Source organism: Grus americana, chromosome 4 (genome assembly GCF_028858705.1).
Source record: "Grus americana isolate bGruAme1 chromosome 4, bGruAme1.mat, whole genome shotgun sequence".
Taxonomy (NCBI): Eukaryota; Metazoa; Chordata; class Aves; order Gruiformes; family Gruidae; genus Grus; species Grus americana.
Window position 1 is genome coordinate 37,739,182 of NC_072855.1, and position 19,683 is coordinate 37,758,864.

Sequence of the window (19,683 nt, forward strand, 5' to 3'; positions counted from 1 at the left end):
TAAACATTGTTAGTTGGGTATATTATTCTATCCTTTGAAATCACTTTGACTGGATCACAGCATTTGGCAATAATAATATAAATACTTTTCTTTTTTCCAGGTAGAATAATGCAATAACTTTAAATGAGTCCACAGTTACTGTTAAATTATGTGCCATAAAATAAGCATAGCTTGTCATTTATTCCTGATATATTGTTGAGTGTGTTCTTAGGTTACTGACAGCTACAGTCCACAAATCGTGTAACAATTTGAAACATATGACAGTCATTTTCTCAAGCCTTTTGTGCTAGCAATTATTAGATGGCATCTTAAAATTGTGTACCAGAAGGTTGAACTGTGAAATAATAGAAAGCTCCAAGACATGCCTGTAACTGAGGATAGCACAGCATTTCAAAGAGGAACCCTCACTATACAAGATAAAGAACAGCCAAGGGGGATTCTGTACTGAAAAATAAATTTGAAATCTTGTACCTCCAACAGAGGAGGAAAGAAGAGGTGGGAAGGGGGCAGAAAGGAGAGCTGTTAGGGTGCAATTCCTCTGGGAGAGGCAAGAGGTTTCTGTTTCCCTCTGAGATTCATCCTTCAGTGAGACTCAATATGTTTCATAGAATCATTTGGGTTGGAAAAGACCTTTAAGATCATCAAGTTAAACCATTAACCTAGCACTGCCAAGGCCACCACTAAACCATGTTCCTAAGCGCCACGTCTACATGTCTCCTCCAGGGACGGTGACTCAACCACTTCCCTGGGCAGCCTGTTCCAGCGCTTGACACAAACCTTTTGGTGAAGACTGCAAGGCCAGGAGATTTATGCATTTTTTCTCCTGGAATATGCAGCCGTGCCCAAACCAGTCTGCTCCATAATGCTTGCTGGAACTCAGGTGCATAATAAGATTCAGACAAGACTAGGTGATAATGCATACATCCCGAATCCCGAAGATAGGAGGGACAGTGGTGATAAATATACATGAAGAGAGAGAGAGATGAAATAGGCAAAATCCCAAGAAGAGAAGACCAGTAATATACTGTTGTGTACTGGCAGAGACTGCTACTTGTTTTCTTCCAATGCATTGCAGAAATTTAAATTTTAATTTCTCAGCTGGCGTGCCAAATGCCAACATGAAAAGGCAGAAGAGATTTCTATCTTTTCTTCGCTGTTGGGCAAGTGAGTTCAGTAGGAAAATTTCTATAGTCAAGCCCTGTTTCTTATTAGAGGAGTTATGTAAATCCAGCTGATGAGACTAACTTGCCAGAAGCAGCTGTTTATATTTTTTAAAAAAAGTCCAAAGTCCCCCCCAAAAAAAAGCAGCTGAAGATTTGGGATTTATTCCCATTTTATAAAATTTCAAAAGAAGAAGTAATTTTCATACTAAGAAGCCTCATTTCATAGATAAGGAATGAGACAACATTTACAAATTTTTATACAGTTCTCAGTGTTAGCATGATTCTAGACTGTGTGAAGTTCAGAAAACAAAAGCAAACAAAACCTGAATATTTCTCCTCTCTGCATGAGTCAAGATAAAACAATTTAACTGTAAATATTTTGGACTGATGACACTGAATTAAGTAGCGCCTGAATGTAAGGACACCACAAATAGAACGTAATTGATTTTTTGTAAATCTAGATCATTTAAATAGGATTGAGTGTCCAAAGACAGGTCAAGGGAAGTCCTGTATCAATCTTCTAACCAATAAGTATTTATGTAATTTAGTGCGTATTTCATGCAAATTTAACCACTGACCCCAAACCACTTTCTCTTTGGTTTACTGAGTCTGGAATTCCGATTCAACAGGACAGAAGGAAATCACTGTTGCCCAGTATAGCTCACTACTAATGATTCTGGCCCTCACTAGATGGAAGGTAAGAAGTTACATTTTCCTGGACACAGAAAGGTAATTAAAATTGAGTCCTCCAACATTCTTGGTTATATATCATACTCTGCTCGCAAAGGAATATATAAAATGGGATCTTCTCTTGTAATATTTCAAAAACATATGAGAGTTACTAATACAACTTGCAAGGGTCCTGATACAGTCAGTTACAGGATTCTGGAGTACAGTAAGTAGAATGCATATGAATTATGCCCTTCAGGGCAAAATCACCTATTACATTTTAAAAAAGTTAACCTCAGTTCTATTTCCTAAAGAAAGAAATAAGAACAAGGTTTAGTCACCTGAGTCACTTAGTAGCATTAAGCCTAAATCCTGAGAGGATTAGAAATCCTGTCACTTCATTATCATTTTCACCATACCCTAGCATTTCCTAATGACTAACTATAGGTAAACCTCTGCTCCATACATTCTGGACTGTGGATCTCATTCTCAAGTGCTTAACTCTTTTTGTGCACTATATAGGGAATGTAGGTGCCTACAGCTGGTTCTGAATCTTAGGTATTGCAATGCCTAAGTGTGTTTATGGATCTTGCCCAAAGTCATTTTGTCTGCTAAATGACATCATCTCCTAAGTCACATTGATTTTTCTTGAAACTAGGCTCCCAAGTCACTTCAGTCCTTTGAAAACCACTACATAAGTCTCTCAAGAGATTCTAATTCGCTAAACCACAGACCTTTTATCTCTTTCCCATCACAACAGCTATTCCTATCTTAAAGAAAGAGAATTAGTCACATAACTGAAAATGGCAGTGGTGTGAACCGTATTTTTTTCCTATTACAAACATACCTGCTTGGCAAATGAGGTTTTAAACAAAATGGATGGTACATGCTTGAATTCATAATTCTTCCTAATGCATAGGCAGTAAATAACAAGTAACTGAAATGCTGTAGTACTTAATATATGTGCCTTTAGGGAGAAAAACCTTAGGCAATAAGCCATGTCATAAATAAATATTTAGCATATTTGCCCTCAAGGCACTTCCATTTCATTTTACCAGGAAATGTCCGGTATAGAGAGGTTGGGCCCAAACCAGAGCACACTTGATTGCTCAATTGTGCTACAGACAATAGTATTAAAATTAGTACTTATTTTTATTTTTCAGTTTTTTACTGAAATTCAGAAAAAACTTCCATCAGTATTCTTTTTTTGAGAGGTAACAAAAACTTTTCCAAACTGTTTTATGTATTGAAATGGCTACACACTGCCTCGCTGTGCTAATGGAATTTAGAAGGATACAGAGCTATCTTCTTTGGAAGTAATTGCTCTCAGGATTAAAATAGCATCACTGAAATAATTCACTCCAATGAAATTTATTCATTTTGCTTTAAAATTTCTGTAAAACTTTTCATGCCCCAGCATTGCAGAAGAAAGCGAAAAAACAGGTTGCTATAAGCACCTTTACAAGATATAGTGTGCCCATCCTTGCATTCCATGCACTCATGAGATATTATGAAAGATAGAATAAATTGATACTAGCCTTTTCCTGTCCCGGCCTTTGGTTTATAGCTCTGCTGTCAATACTAGTCTTGGTCAAGGAATAGTACAAGATTGTGTTTAACTCTCTTTTAAGCACCTCGCGTCAGGCTTGAAAGGCTCCATTCCTTTTATCTCTTGTCCTCTTTCCCTATCACATATATGTTGTACGCATGTGTTCATTGTATTTGTGTGGGGAAATATATCCATACGTGCCAAAACTTAACTGGGTGGAATAAAACTACTTTTCATCTGAGGACTTCATAGAAACAGTATTAATTTAAAGTATACCTTAAAATAAACCTGATGCTTGGGAATTAATATAATATATAAATTAAAGTCATGCCTTAGATATACAGGGTAGCAAGAATTAATGGCAATTTTTCTATCCCAATTAGAATAATTTATAATATACAATACATCCTGTCAGGTACAATGTGCTGACATCTTTACATGAAAGGACAAAAAGAGTAATACATAACAATAAACTCCCAGGACAGCATCAATTAACACTGCCAGACTAAGCAGTTCTTCTTACTTATCTTACTAGAGTGCCTTATTTAATAAACAAAACAAGACTTCTCAAGAGGATTGTAATGTCATTAGTTTTATTCTTCCCTTCACCTCCTATGCTGAATAGGGCTTTTTTTTTTCATAGTTAGCTGTACCTGTCAGAAATGTGGCATGTATTTTCTCATCCTGATACTCTACGTCCTTTAGTGATGTTTCTCCTAGGCATCCTCAGTGGCATTCAAATAGGACCCTGGAGTATGGCACCCTCTCTTTTCCCACCTTCACTCTTTTTTTTTTTTGTGTGTTACTTTTTTTTTTTCCTAACTGTCCTATATTTTTCACTTCTAGGGCTCTTTTTTTCCTACTTTCGCAGAAATATTTTCACTTAGCCAACACTATTTAAATCTTGGCATGATCAAAGTCTATCTGAGGTACTTGGGAAAGTAACAAATTCCCTCATCAATTATATTTCTGTATAAAGACAAGACCTCAAAAAAAAAAAGTAAAAAATGGAACAAACTTGGCAACACATCTGCACACACAAAAAAGTCAGCCTTTTTGTAATATTATAATTTCCTTCATAATTTCCAAAGTATAATAGACTACTGAAAATTTGGAGTTTTCTGATGAATCTAAGCATTGCAGGTACATTAGAAGAATACAAAAAGAGGGCTAGGTAGCACACCGAGGTATAATGAGAATGGCTTCCCATGTCTCACAAGACTCTAGGATTTCAATCAAGAAGAAAAAAAATGGATTTCTAAAAGATTTTTTGAAAGAAAGTCTAAAAAAGCCATAAAAATTTAATAAGAGTACCAGAGCCAGAATAGTGAAAGGCTGAATATTTTAGGCATTCTTCTGGGACATAAGACCAGTCTTGAAGTCCTTGGTCTACCAGATCCCTTTCTGGGATTACAGCATGTTCTGAGATGAGCCTCTGACTTTTTCCCTCAGAATAGATACTCCACCCTGACCACTAGGATTTTCTCTTGAGAAAAGTTCCACCTACATGTTTTCGTTCCATAAAAAGCCAGCACTCAGATCACATCTGGCACAATCCCCAGAAGCTTGTGGAACTTTTTCAGAACTTCTCCCTCTCCTCCAAGAACATACAGGAAAAAAAATATACCCAATTATGTCTGTAATTCAGAAGCTATGATTCGAAAGGCTCATTTATGGATTTAATTATGGATTTATTTAATTTTTTTAAAGGCAATGTTGAAATGTATGGCTAAATATTAACTAATACAGGATCTGCTATCCCTGTCAGTGTACACATTAAAGCATATGCATAAATGGCACGTAGTAGGCTCTTAAAGTCCACAGTGTTTTAAAATAAAGTAGACGCATACATGACAACTAGAACAATAAATTACTGCTCTGGCTTTCTTTCTGGTTACCAATCAAAGTTTAGGGCAGACCACAATGTCCATATTATCCCCTCTAACTTCATGACTTACACATAACAATTTTAGTGAAACCTTGTATCCTATTACCTGTGTCCTTGAGAGACAAGAATACTCTCTGTAAGGGTGGACAGTACAGTTTATAAAAGTTAATCAACTATTGCTACAGGAGAGGTAGCTAAAGAACAATGAAATACCGCAACAAACAGTCTGGGCGCGATATGACACCCCCAACTGAAAGTAAAAAAAATGTATTCTAAAACTAAGGAGCTCTCGAAATTAATTAAATGTTTGGAACTAACGTCATACTTGTATTTCTTAGAAGAATGAAAGTAAGTTGTATCAGTAAAAAATAAAACAGTGAAATTAGTAAGTTGTCATGTTGAAAAAAATTGTATCCTATCCTAACCAAATTTTCTGGTAGTTTAATAGTATTCTTTTAATCTTGCACAAAGGAAAATGATAAAAATATAACAAGCTTTTAATATTTTATTTCCATACATGAAGCCTTTTTTCTGCAATTATCAAAATAATTAAATTTATCCTTTCTAAGAAGACAAAATTGAAAATTTGTCTTTTATATGTAAACACAGCTTCACAAACAGGAAGTCAAAGTCTGTGTCAATTAATGCCATCTGTAATCCTCTGCTATCAGCCAGATAGTCAGAAAAAATTAGCATTCTCCATTTTCTTTTCTAACTCATAAACCAGAAGGAATGATCATTTGAAGTATTATTTTTAAGGAGGTCCTTACCTTTGAAGTATTTTGCAGTTCCTTTTAGCAATCTATTGAAATGGAATATTAACCTGTTGTAAAGAAGATAAGGTATTATTAGTGATATCTCAGAATGCACAGGTAAAGTAAATCACCTTCATTAGTTAGTTAAAAATATATAGATTAATGTTAATTATGTGCCCCTCGGTGTATTTTTACGATTCTCATCAGAGAAACTGCAGGGTTTAGGAAATGTGATACGCTCTTAGAATTGGGAAAAAAAAAAAAAAAAAAAAAAGAAGAAATTATGCTCAATGTGATTCAGGTAGCTCCTAAGTGCTGACCTCCCACTTATTTTTGCATTTATGGGCAAAACACGTTTATTAGTCTAAGCATATTTCAGTATTTGTTTTATGTGGTATCTACAGAATTTTCTACAATATCTGGAGTCCAAGTGACTATGCCTACAGAGAATTTTGTTGTCCAGCCTTTTCTTGTATCTCATTCCTTTTCTATTAATCTGTTGTCTCTTGTTTAGCACTTATGTCTTAAGTTCCAATGGGTAAGTGCCACTTTTTATTTCTCCAACTGAACAATGTCTTGCACAATGGAATTTTGACTCAGAGGTGTTATGACAATAAATACATAAGAATGAATACTGTATACAACTGAGCATATGTTAGTATAGTATGCTGTATGCAAAGAAAGACTTAAGACATTTGCAAATCATTCATATTTGCTATTTAGTGTTCTATTTTAAAAAGTTCATTAGATTTTCTGCATCAAATAAATTAAGATTAACCTACAAACTCAGGAAACAAACAAACAAAAAATTTCCAGAGCTCTATGACTAAAGCCAACTTATTCTTTTCATGACTCCAAAAATCACAGAATAGATATTTTGTAGAAATCTCGCCTTATTTCCTGTTAGGTTGTAGCATTTGGAGGTATATCCCGATAGAGTGGAAGTCTCATAAATGCAGCTTTTTGATAAGAGCACATCAAATTTACTGTCTCACTACAGTGCTTCTATTGTTTTTCATTTATTTTCATCACTGCAAAACTACAGGAATGAGAACTGAAACTTTCCTTTTGTCTTTGATGGGAAAACATGAAATAATACCCCCAAGATTGCATATGCATATGATAGCAATGTTTCACTCTGTCCTGACAGCATAATTTTCAGGAGAAGTCTGTTGGTAAAAAGTGTGCTGGTTTCATTGCTGCCACTAACGAAGTTTTTACTGACAGTGGTCCCAGAGTTTCACTGTAGAAAAAAATGAAGTACTTGAGAGGGAAAGTATAAGGAGGGATGAGGGAAAAAAAAAAAAACCCAAACAAAATCTTAGCTGTAAAGATAAGGGAAGGACAAATTTTTCACTCTTTCCTACACTATTTAAAACTTCTTGTAAAAGCCATGTTGCCTTCAGAAATGTGCTATAAAACAAATGAAATTGGAGCTAAATATATTTTATGTTTAAAACTTCTTTTAAAAAATAAGTTAGTAACCTTTTAATAAAGGAATTATGCTGTAGTAGAAATGGAGTAGATTTACAAAACTACTCTGTGTCAGTATGTCAGCCTTGATAATGTGAAATACTGAGAAATATAGGAAAAATATGAAAAAAAACCCGTTTAGTATCACATAAAACACAGTATTACTAATTGCAATGTCATGAAAAGATGTATTCCAAATTCCCACCTCTATTCGGAAAGCTCAAGAACCATATTTCAGCAGAAGGACATTCAGTACTACAACCTGTTCATTACTTAAAATAGCTTTTGTTCCTTATCTCCAGAGTAATCAGGATTTATGCAATTTCTACCATTTTTTACTGTAGTAACAATCTTACCTGCTACTGAATACTCCAAAATAACAAGAAAATATTGAGCTGAATCTTTAAATATGCACAAAAAATGAAATTGAGTGTTAGAATTTTAGTTTGGTGTAGGAGAATCATTCTGAAGGAGATTTTCATAGTTAACCCAAGCCGATCAAGGAACAACTAGCCAACCATGCAACTATTTCTAAATCAATAACTATCTTCTTGCCTGCAAACCTTCAAAAATAAATATTTACAGAAACACAGATGTGGTAATTTATTGATCATGCATTTTTCATGAAGTTTAAAAATTTACTTTTAAAGATACTGTGCACTTGTTGATTGATTAAAATCAGTCATCCTCTAGCCTTAAATATTCTACTTGTGTAAGCAATGATCATCTGAAATGGCGTCTGAGTAGATAATTGCTTATTTATGGGATTGCAGAATAGATAGCTACATATATTCTCAGTTGGAAACAAAGATATTCTGTCCAAAGAGTGAGTGCTAAAATAATACATTGTAATCTGAAGGATAATAAATAGAAAATCATGTAGGCATATGGTGAAAAACAGACAGCCTGGGAAATTTACACTTTTTTGGGCCGTTTTCTTATTAAAAAGGAAGAAAGTCTTTATAATAAAAGCTACCTTCTCTTCTTGCTCAATGGCATACTGAAAGCACTATAAATTCTATTTCTTTTTTTAACTCTTTGCCTACCGTGTCTTTTACTGACTATTTGGTACTGCCATTGGTGTTCTTCCATTTTGGGGTATGTGGGTTTATTTTACTGCAAACAGAAAGGATATTTTTGTTGTAAATATTGACTAATCTTTTGTCATTCTTACTGTAAGGAAATATGATTGTTCCAAACTTGAGCACATGTATTATACAAGCGTGTGCTATTTGGTAAATAGCAACTTGACACATTCCTGTGTTATCTAAAGTGATTATTAGCTATAATTATGGGCAGCAAACATCCTATTCTAACATTGTTCTATTGAAAAAGATGTCCATAGAGTTGAGGGCCAGTGTAGATCTGAAGGTTGCTAAATTAAACATGTTACCATGGTAGCTGCTCACTTTAAACTGTATCAGAGCAGAGTGGACAAACAGATATTTCCAAAACACTGCTGAGTTCTTCTGTCTTTAGATATTTTGATAAGTTTTTGAAGCATTATTTCGGAATCTGTTAATCTAGATTACTCTTCTCAAATATATTCATTCTATGTACTGTGAAATGCAAAGTCTACTAATGCATTTTAGAACGCATGCCTCCCTAAAAATCCATCTCTACAGGTGAAAGATAATCTGTTTTGTTTAATGGCAGTTTTTGAACTACAGGTCCATAAAATATGTAGTTTGGTGGGGCTTTTTTAATTGTTAGTCTTCAGAGTTCATCACAGGGTCTGCCTGGGTAGATGACTGTGAGACAGTAGAATCCAAATGCTCGCAGTGTCTTTAATTCAACATGTATTTGATTTTATGGGCCTTTTCATTGTATATACCACAATTCTAATAATTTCCCAGTGCTTCCTAGAGCTTGAATCAACTTGTATTCATTTTATTGCATTTTAAATTTCCTTTAACTTTGAATTTATCAGAATCATTCAAGCAAGTGGCACTATAACCTGACTTCCACACCTATCCTGATTCCCTAACACTTATCTATTCTTGCATTTAATTTTACTTGTAATCAAATAAGAAAAACATAACCATTATCTTCAATTTTATCCTTAGCTTCCCAAAGAAACCTTTATCATTTGATCAATGTTAATTCTAGTTCTTTTATACTTACAGCGAGATTATGTAGGCAAATCTGTCTGACTCAGAACTAATCAGTCAACCTGTTTCAGTAGCTGCCAACATAAGGATTCTTTTGTGACAGATCAGATACTGACCACCAGACTGAAAAGTCTGAATATATCTTTAATTTTAGCTCTTATTTTAAGTTTTCTTTTTCTCTGTTTTTTGCATAAGCTTTCTAATTTTTCTGTCTTAAATTTTCTCAGTTATAAATAAAAAATGCACGTATTCCATAAGGTATTATTCTAAACATGATTATGTCTAGAATATGTTTTGGAAATGAAAAACATAATGAATAGTGATAGGTCATATTATTTTATCTTCAGGCAAAACTTTTAGGCTCAGCAGAAGATCACTCACATTCAAAGTTCAGTAAGGTATTGATTTTTACATCCAAAAAAAAAAATCTAAAAATTGAACATCTGGAAAGACCTTACTAGCTCTCTAAAATGAAAAGTGGCAAATAAATACCGCAGTAATTGCAGAAAGAATTTTATAATCATTAAATAATACTTGTAAATGTAAGTGATATCTCTAAAAAACAGAATACATGTGTCTCAATCAGGAGGATAGAAGAGGAATCCATTTGGTTACCAGTAGATCCCATTCTGTTCTTACACAGTCTTACTAGAGTAGCCGGTCCACCCAAAATATTATTTTTATTCTTGGGATACCTGCAGACAACTTATTTCTTTTAAATCTGAATTTTTTTTAAAATGCATTGCCTAAAATGCAGTGAGCAGAGGAGAAAAGCTTTGTAGTTATTTTCCTTAACTTTCTAAATAATTAGTCTCATCTGATCTGTTAGGACCAAACGCACGTAACGCCCTTGCAAGCCTGAACAGTTCTACGCTAATTTGCTTTGTATATACTAAAACTGCGAACGAATTGCTACTCATCACTTTGCCTGCCCCATTACAGCCAATATATGCATGTGAGTGTATACACACACAGAGGGACACACCATGGCATAGCAAGGAAACAAGCAGAGAGAACTGACCTTAAAAATTCATAGTTTACGCGATAGCGTACAACACGTTTAAAGATGATGAGCGTTAAATAATTGTCAATAATTTAGAACAAATACAGTTTACCATCATAACACATTTAAAGAAATTAAGATCTTGACAACCAGCCACTTTATATTTTTGAGAAGATTAGAAATAAAATTGATAATAATGGTACAAGCACCATAATTTGGATTTACATAAAGCCTTTGATAATGTCTCAAATAATAGTCTTCATCTTAAACTGAAAGCAGGAAAGATTCAGGTTAAACATGGGAGCAGATAAAGAACTGATTAAAGTAAAGTGATTAGAAAGTAAAGTGTTGAAAAGGGTCACAGGGGAGTCAGTTCTCAGATCTTTATTGCTTCTAATCTACATAAATTACCAAGACAGAGAAACTAGCTGTAGAATTGCCAAATGCACTGATGACTTACAACTGAAATGAAGTAGTAAGTGGAAAGCAAAAGAATTAAATGATAATTCCCTCTGGAAAATGGCTTACATATTAAATAGAAAACAAAATTTAAGAATGATAAATATAACATGGAAAGCATTCCTTGTTTTTCCTTACAAAAGTACAAGAAGCCTACTTGTAAAGACTATCATACAAACTTCAGGGAACCTTTCTGAACCTGTCTAGATTATTGAAAAACTAAGAGAATGGGAAGCAATTTCTGTATACTGCAGTTCTAGAGCAGAAAAAAAACCCCAGCAGTTCAGAAAAAACCTTATGATCATAACACTTGCAGTTGCATCACTATTGTACAACAATAACTAATAACAGAATCATGGAATCATAGAATCATACAATCACAGAATCATTGAATGTCCTGGGTTGGAAGGGACCTTAAGGATCATCTAGTTCCCTGCCATGGGCAGGGACACCCTCCACTAGACCAGGTTGCCCAAAGCCCCATCCAACCTGGCCTTGAACACTTCCAGGGAGGGGGCATCCACAGCTTCTCTGGGCAACCTGTTCCAGTACCTCACCACCCTCACAGTGAAGAATTTCTTCCTTATGTCTAATCTAAATCTACCCTCCTTCAGCTTAAAGCCATTACCCCTTGTCCTATGACTACATGCCCTTGTAAAAAGTCTCTTTCTATGAGAAGTCTTAAAACAGAGAAAACATAAAAAAGCCACCCCCCTTACACTAACACAAAAGATGATTACCAGTAAACTGAAAATATTTCCATTGAAGTTATTGTTGCCATTTGCCCCATCTCCTAATTTTTCATCTCAAATAAAACTTAAAATCATCTAGCTCCAATGGAAACAAGGAGAAATAAAACATTACTCAACAAAAATAAATCTTCTGGATATTATGCTGGTTTTTTGTGTTTGGGGTTTTTTTTTTTGGGTGGAGGTTTTATTGGTTGGTTGGGTTTTTTAATTTACACACAGTAAAGTAGTATAGAAATGCTGAGGATCAGACTTATAGGAGAATATCTATCTATACATTACTCATAGCATAAATATTAAAACCCAGTGATAAATATTATAACCTAGTCAAAATGCATTGAAAACTTAAGTTAAGCAGTTACAAAATATGTGTTAAAGACAAGGAATGAGTAAAAGAGATATTTCATAGGAAACCAGGTATGATGCTGTTTACCATCACTGTAATTTGACCCACTCGCTATTCTACAGAAATAGTGTTATGTTATTTGTATCCTTCTGAAGCCTGTGAAACTGTTACTCATATGATAGAAATATAAGACAATGAAGAAAATTTTAGTTTCAAAAATCTAAATATACAGGCAATTACATTTTTTATCCTTTTTTTTCTATAACTGATATTTCAGTCTTGGTTCAGTACCATATCTTGCTTCCATCCATGTCTCCCTCTAAAAGTCATATTATTTGATCTTAGTTTGTACAGGGAGCTGTTAGGAAAAAAAACATGAAGTGACTGCACACAAATGGCAACACTCAAAAGAAGAAAACAGAGAACAGGAAGAATTGCTCCAAGATCTATTTCTTACGTGTCATACAGATTTATAATTACATGTACATATGGTCCTCAAGACAGCTGCATAAAGACAATGGAAGCATAAGGGTTTACAGTGTTGGTGAAATTGCATTCCTGTGTCCATCTGAATGGTAGCTGAAATGATAATTTTAAGTCCAGCACCTGCAAAATATTTTTGTACACTACACATCAGAAATTATGATCAAGGGATGTTTGTATCAATATATACAGCTAACAATAGCGGGAAAGAAATTTGTATGTAGGGAGAAATGAAGAGAAGGTAAGAGAAGGAAATTCACATTCATTCTGTTTTATTGTCACACATATAGTTTTTCAATATTTGGTTAATGAATTTAATATATCTTTCTTAGTGCCAACCATTTTAGAAATACTTGTAGTTTGATAGACAGCTTGATATCAAATACAGAATGTTTCTATATTTAACTTATCATTGCTACTACTTGCTTTGGTTTTAAAGGTCATTAATGTTATTGATTACATTAATTTGAAAGCTGCTTGAATAACACAGAAAATTAATGTAAAATGAACAGCTGCATAAGTTGACAACACATAAAATAGCTGTGGTTTTCAGAGATGACTCCTCCTGGGTGTTTTCCCCATCGATCCGTTCAGCATAACAAAAGAAAAAGAGCCCAAATAGAAACTTTCAATTATTTTTATATATTGTAGTAAATAGAAGAAGTTTGATCATTTTTCCTTCACTTTTAACAGTGACATCCAGGAACTAGATACCTTCCTGGAGAAGACTACGGACTGCTTAGATTACAAAAGTAAGTCTTCTTATTCTTTTTATACTTATGCTAAATATAAGAAACCAACAGTATGGTCTGATAATGAATGGCATAATAAATTTTACAAATATGGTCCAGCATTTGTTATTCTTTAAGAAGTTAAACATTCAAGAATTCTGTTTTCAGCTTTAATTTGGCCCAGTGACAAAAAGTTCATCTACAGACATACTTCTTTCCAGAAAAACTAGATGATCTCGTAAGACCATCAAAACCAAGATGATCTTGTGAGATCATCTAGTGATATTCCTGGTCTTCAAGACAGAACCAGAGAACTGCTCTAAAGAACCAAGGTTATATGTCACACTCACTATCTATGCGAACAAAGCTTTGAGGGGAAGAACTTTATAATGGAATTCCAAGTTGCAAGCCTGGGCACTTCCCTTTACATACATCTTTGGCTATTTGGAAGACCCTAGCCAGGGTATGCCTTAAACTCATGACTTCTTAGTTGTGCTGGTTTTAGTGCATGGATTTATGAACTTATAAAGTCCAGCTACTTAGAAGTGCCATATATTTTAAGAAAAAATATAGCACCATATTACAGAATTACTGCACATAATTATGGGGGTAAGCATTATCCGATGGTAGAGGGGACAACCTGTGCACATACTAATATAATTAGGATCAATTAGACCAGCCAGTCTCGACTGACATCTATCTGCTCTGTGCATAACTTCACCAGAAATAGTCCATAAGCATCTATTTTGTGATTAAAGTAGTGCATTTGTTCTCTGTATCACCCTTCTAAGGTGGTTTTTTAATTACCTTATTAATTTTTGTAAGTTAATATGACCATTTACTAATGAAGACTGGTCGGTCAGCTTTTACAGGCAAGGACTACCACGTTGCTTCTGGGATTTTATTCTTAATAGGAGCCAAAAGCCTTTAATAAAAGTAAAATATAGCATCTTGTTTCATCATTTGATATCTGTTCATAAACCAGGATTATGTTGTTCTTATTATGCTCCTAGGTTCTAATTATTATGATCTTACAGTTACTTCCTTAGAAACATAGCTCTGTTATTCCAAATTCTTATTGGTGTTAACAAGGTAAGAGCCCTGGGTTATCTAAGTATACTGACACAAAATAGTGTAAGTGAATCTCCTGAAGATGACATAGCATTTATTTGTATTTGTCATAAACTATTGCTCTTGTATACTTGAAAATAATATAAAATCATTCACCTCTGATAGATGAAATATTAAATACTATTGAGATGTACAAGAGCATTATTATTTGCATCTTGGTCCTTGGTTTCCCAGCAGTTAATTGTGATGAGCTAGCATCATTTAAAACTTGATATGCAATTGAATAACCCTATTCAAATACAAGAGTACTGGAAACATCTTTGTCAGCAGCTGTTTCCTGACTCTTATGCACACCTTGTATATGAAGGATGACAATAAGAATATTAACAACCCACAGGAAATAAACTGCACTGTGAATTTAGCTATACCAAAATGCAACAATCTTCAAGGGGTCCAAAGAAAGCCCCTAAAGACTTGGCACCCTTCTGGAAGCTAATCCTGTCAAGAAAACCCCCCATGAAAACCCATGCCTGGCAGCTGTATGCAGAGTGGGTAATAATCAAAACCAAACATCATAAATAGGACCAATAGGCACCTTTTTTTGTTTTAAAAGAACTATGTGAGCTGGGCATTACAAGAAAGACACAACAAAGCCGCATCAAACTTAAGTTGTTATTTCAGTAAAGAAAAGCCCCTTATGCTGGTGCAGGGAGACAACCAAAGCACAGAACAGTTTAATAAGCTAAAGTTTTCTAAGATTGGTTAGAGTTTTAAGACCAGAGCTTTAAGAATTATAAACTTTGCTGTGAGTGATTACTGTTGCCTTTCAAGCTTACAAATATAAAAGGAATATATAAATTCTTTGTCATCATCAGGAAAATATTTATGTCTGCTGATTCTGAATACCAAACTGAGAAATGTCATTATTTCACGAAATTTGCCATTCTATCTGTTTGGCCAAAATTAGTATATAAAGAGAAAGCATTTATAGAAGCATTGAGCATCTGTGCTCATCAGCCTCTCTCTATACTGAACTGTACATTTTTAAATCTGAAATTCTTTTGAGATTGCTTAAACCTAAGAACATCCCACAGTTCTACTTAATCTTCCTCAAACTACTCCTTAGGAACTCCAGTTGAACAGCCCTGTGAGAATCATCATAGAAAAAAATAAATCATCTATTATCCATGTATTAAAATGGATGGTAATCTCCCAATGCTGAACAATTTGAAGGATTAAGTCTTAAATGTACTATGAGAAAATCAAAAGTTTAAGACAGGAAAACGCATAAGAGAGTTTAAGAGCAGTTTATTTCAAGACACATTTGGTGATCTGTTATGGATCCAACTGTTTAAAAGCATTTCTTTCAGCTGTTGGCATTAAAATAGAATTAAACTGAAAAAAAAAAAAATTCAATTAATGATGGTAATGTATGACCAAGATAATAAAACAGGCATACAGAAGTACATGTAGTGACACACACATTAAAAATACAAATCAAGCATTTGAAGTTGTTATTGTTCAGAACTAGCAACAAGGCTGATTTTGTTGTTTGTTATTTGTTCAGAGCTTGCATCAATGCTCTCAGTTCCATTGTCTAAACTGATAGCTTTCTCTCAATTTGGTAAGTTGCAGAGTTCACTGCCTCAAGAGGCAAATTTCTATTGCCCCAATTCAGAAAGTAGTTAAAACATTTTTCAGCAAGGGAAAATCTCAGTATAAACATTTGCCTAAAGCTATACATTTGCTTAAATACTACCCTGAATAGGGACGTATATTTAATTTCACCACAAACTAGGAGTAACTCTAATTTGAATTCTGTGCTAATAAAAATGTTCCAGCACACATTCTCGGGTGATCCACAGAACAGCATTTGCTTTTCTGTAGCTAGACAAGAGATGTTCTGTGAGCTACAAGCATTGGCCATCCACAACTGGCTTGCTCTGCTGCCAAACACGAGTACTGCCTCAGATCACAAAACACCCTCCCTCTGTACTAAAGAGAATAATGAATAAAATCCCTCTTTTTTTACCTAAACACCAATTTTTCATTAATCTTGTAAGAACCTAGTATTTTTAAGACCTCTACTCCGCTGTCAAGTTTGCAGACATTAGCTACTGGATTTGAAAGCGACTCAGGAGAATGCAGGGATCTGGCGATAACCAACAAACACAAATAAGCCTTAGGAAACTATGTTAGAAAAGAATCTGATAATCACTAGTTGTAAAATATAATTTTGGTAAACAGCATTAAATTGTTCCTTCTAGGCCTACAAAAATGAGTCAAAGATCTTGCAATATAGAGTATAATAAATTTACAAGACTGATAAAAGACTTACTTTTGCATAGCAAATGAACGAACTGAGCACTAGTAGCTATGGAAACTGAAACAAAGCATAATTTTTCCTCAAAAAATAAGAAATCAAATTTACGTTGCCAGCTTAAGTATACCAGTTAAAGGACATGAAAGTATAATGCATGAATGGTTCAGAACTTTATCCACAAGTATTAGATATTGTGGTTTTAATTCTGAGAGATCTGCATTCCTTGCAAACTGCAACTAATTATAAATTGGCTGATACCCCAATGCTATTAGGCTGTGTTAACATTTTGAATTTGTTTGGCCACCTTAACTTCTTTAATGCAAGTCCAGCTACTTTGAAAGAAACAAATTTTGTCAACGCTACAGTTGTAAGCTATTTTGTAACAATGGCCATTCTATGCACATTAATAATACTGACAAGAACAGATGGCAATTATTGCTTTTAACAATTATTTTTTTTTCTGTTAGTATTAATTACTTAGGCTTAATTTCTGTTGTTATGTCCACTGGGCACTGAGGTAAGATGCTAAAAATCTGCCCAAATACTTTAATGTCATTGACTGCAATGGAATTCTTATTAAAATTGAAACATTACTCTCATTTTAATTAACTCATTAGGGATGCATGCAAATTCATCATTATTGATAACTATTTTTAATGCTTTTCTAACACTGAAGTGCTTTATAAAGTGAGCAGCATTCTTGCTAATTGTATAGTTAAAACATCATCTGCTGTATTTAAAAAAAGAGAAATATCCATACAGTTAATTAAAGTATCAGTCATATGAGTCATCAGAAAAATCTCTGCAGCTTTCTAGGTGTGCTGAAAAACCTCTGCTGTTTAAAAACTTAAATCTTTGCATTTAATTCCTGTTTACTGATTGTCTAGGAGTAGTACTTTTTCTATTGTCTCTCTGGCATAATGCTTATGTGCGATTTAGGCAGCTAGGTGGTTCTCTTCTGCAGCCGCCTTAGCAAAGGAAGAATAAAATTCCTAAACCAATAGGAATTGCACTGGTCTGCAATAGCCAACACTCTTAGCAGGGAGCTGCTTAACCTTTGTCAAAATATAACACCAAACTCAGTCTTAAACAAACATCCTTCAGGGCTTCACAACAGGGGCATGCCTGCTTTCAGTTAGGCTTCATCGCCACAAGCTGTTTCAGTTCATAGTTTTCAAGTGTTCAACCAATGATCTGAAGACACGTTAAGGATATTGTAGACTTCAGAGCTCTCTATTCCCAAACCTGACTACTAAGATATAGTTGCAGTAGTGTGAAAGAAGACCCTATTTGGATCTTCCCAGAGATAGAGAAAAAGATATGATGCTGATACAATCTTTTCTGAGATATTGAACAAAGTGTGACCCTGGAATCATTGGACAAATCAATTCCATGGGCCCAGCAGGTTAAAGCAAGGGCAGGACAAAGAGCTCAGGATATTCCAGTCACAAACAGGCAGATATGGCCTGATACTCCAGCACAAAAGCACACTCCACCTGCCTTGGAATTGGATTTTTAATAGTCCAGGCTGGAGTATAGCCCAAACACATATAAAATTAGCTGAAATCCCTGCTATTTGGAAAATTCAAGGAAAAGAGAGTGAGTTCAGGGCTTTGTATAAAGAAGTAGACATGAATCCAGTTCTCTTGGATAGTTCCGAGCATCAGTTTCTGTGTAGTTTGCAACAACGTTCCTTGGTTCCTTTATAAAGAATCTTTCCAACTTTGGTGGACCCCTCAATGTGTCAGAGAGGAATTTACAGAGCACAGCTGCAATCTTGTGAATTCTATTCTATTTTTAAGACTTGGTGAGAAGTTAAGATAATTGTAAATAACAGAAGATTAACAATTTACCTAACAGACAACAGAGTTTTAGGTAAAAATTGTTTAAACAACATTGTCTAAATCACATAATAAAATTACAGTTCGCCATTTACCAGAACATAGAAAATGTCCAGTGCTTTTTAAGAAATAAAACTAAAGCATCCATACTAAAACTTTCTGATCATTAAAATTATTCCTGTCTTACAAGAAGGGATTTTCTTTTTTTTAAGCATAGGAAGTAATTTTTATTCAGTGAGGATTCACTACAGTTGATATTGTTTACCATAAACGTTTCAGAAACAGCTAATAACTTGAATTGACATCTTGGCAATATATCAGCAAGCACTAATTGGGAGCCTCTAAATTTCAAGAAAATCTAAAAAAACCCAACCTTGCTGAAAATATTTTATGGTTATTCCCTCCCTATTGCTCATATTGGGACATAGATCATCTAATTCAACAGCTGCAGATGATCAGTCTGAATAGAAAATAAATCTTTTAAAAGTTGGAGCATATGCCTGTTCTCACAAATATCAACAGGATACCTAAGACATGAAATGAGTGAGAATAAATTAGCTTCAAGTGGAAATTGGTGAAAAAATATTAAGGATTAAAGTCTAAAATGCATTGTCTCACATTGAAAGTAAGAAGTGCAGAATAACTACTATTTCATTATTTGGTACTGAGAATTTGTAAAAGTGATTTCCACAACATCAGTGAAATTAATCCTTTTCACTTTCCGGAAGTACTGGATTCACTAGCTGCGTCCAAAGCCAGGACCCTACCTATAAGCTTCAAGAACCTGACAGGTATCAGTGCTGTCGTCTTCATCAGTTTCACATACTAGAGTTTCCTTCCTATGAAAAATGGGGCATTAGCACCAAGAATTATGGATTGAAATGTGCCCAGAACAAGGAGAATTCCTGAGTTTCACTGACTTTAGAAGGCCAAGTCCACCAAGTCTTAAAAGCTGGGAAGAATCTCAGGAAATTCACAGATCTATTTACCACCATAGTTTTGAGATTACCTCACTTCTCTCCAATTACATCTGAGCAAAGACCTGAATATATCAGCTTTACTAGCTGTA

The 19,683-nt window shown here is 34.4% G+C and overlaps 1 long non-coding RNA gene across 1 annotated transcript in view; it reads right to left on the bottom strand.

Annotated features, from left to right (window-relative positions):
• Positions 1-19,683, bottom strand: part of LOC129205941 (uncharacterized) — a 355,144-nt gene that overhangs the window by 143,477 nt on the left and 191,984 nt on the right. The window contains exon 3 of the long non-coding RNA XR_008576923.1: positions 6,040-6,092. This is a non-coding gene — a long non-coding RNA (uncharacterized LOC129205941). The remainder of the gene's footprint in view (positions 1-6,039; positions 6,093-19,683) is intronic.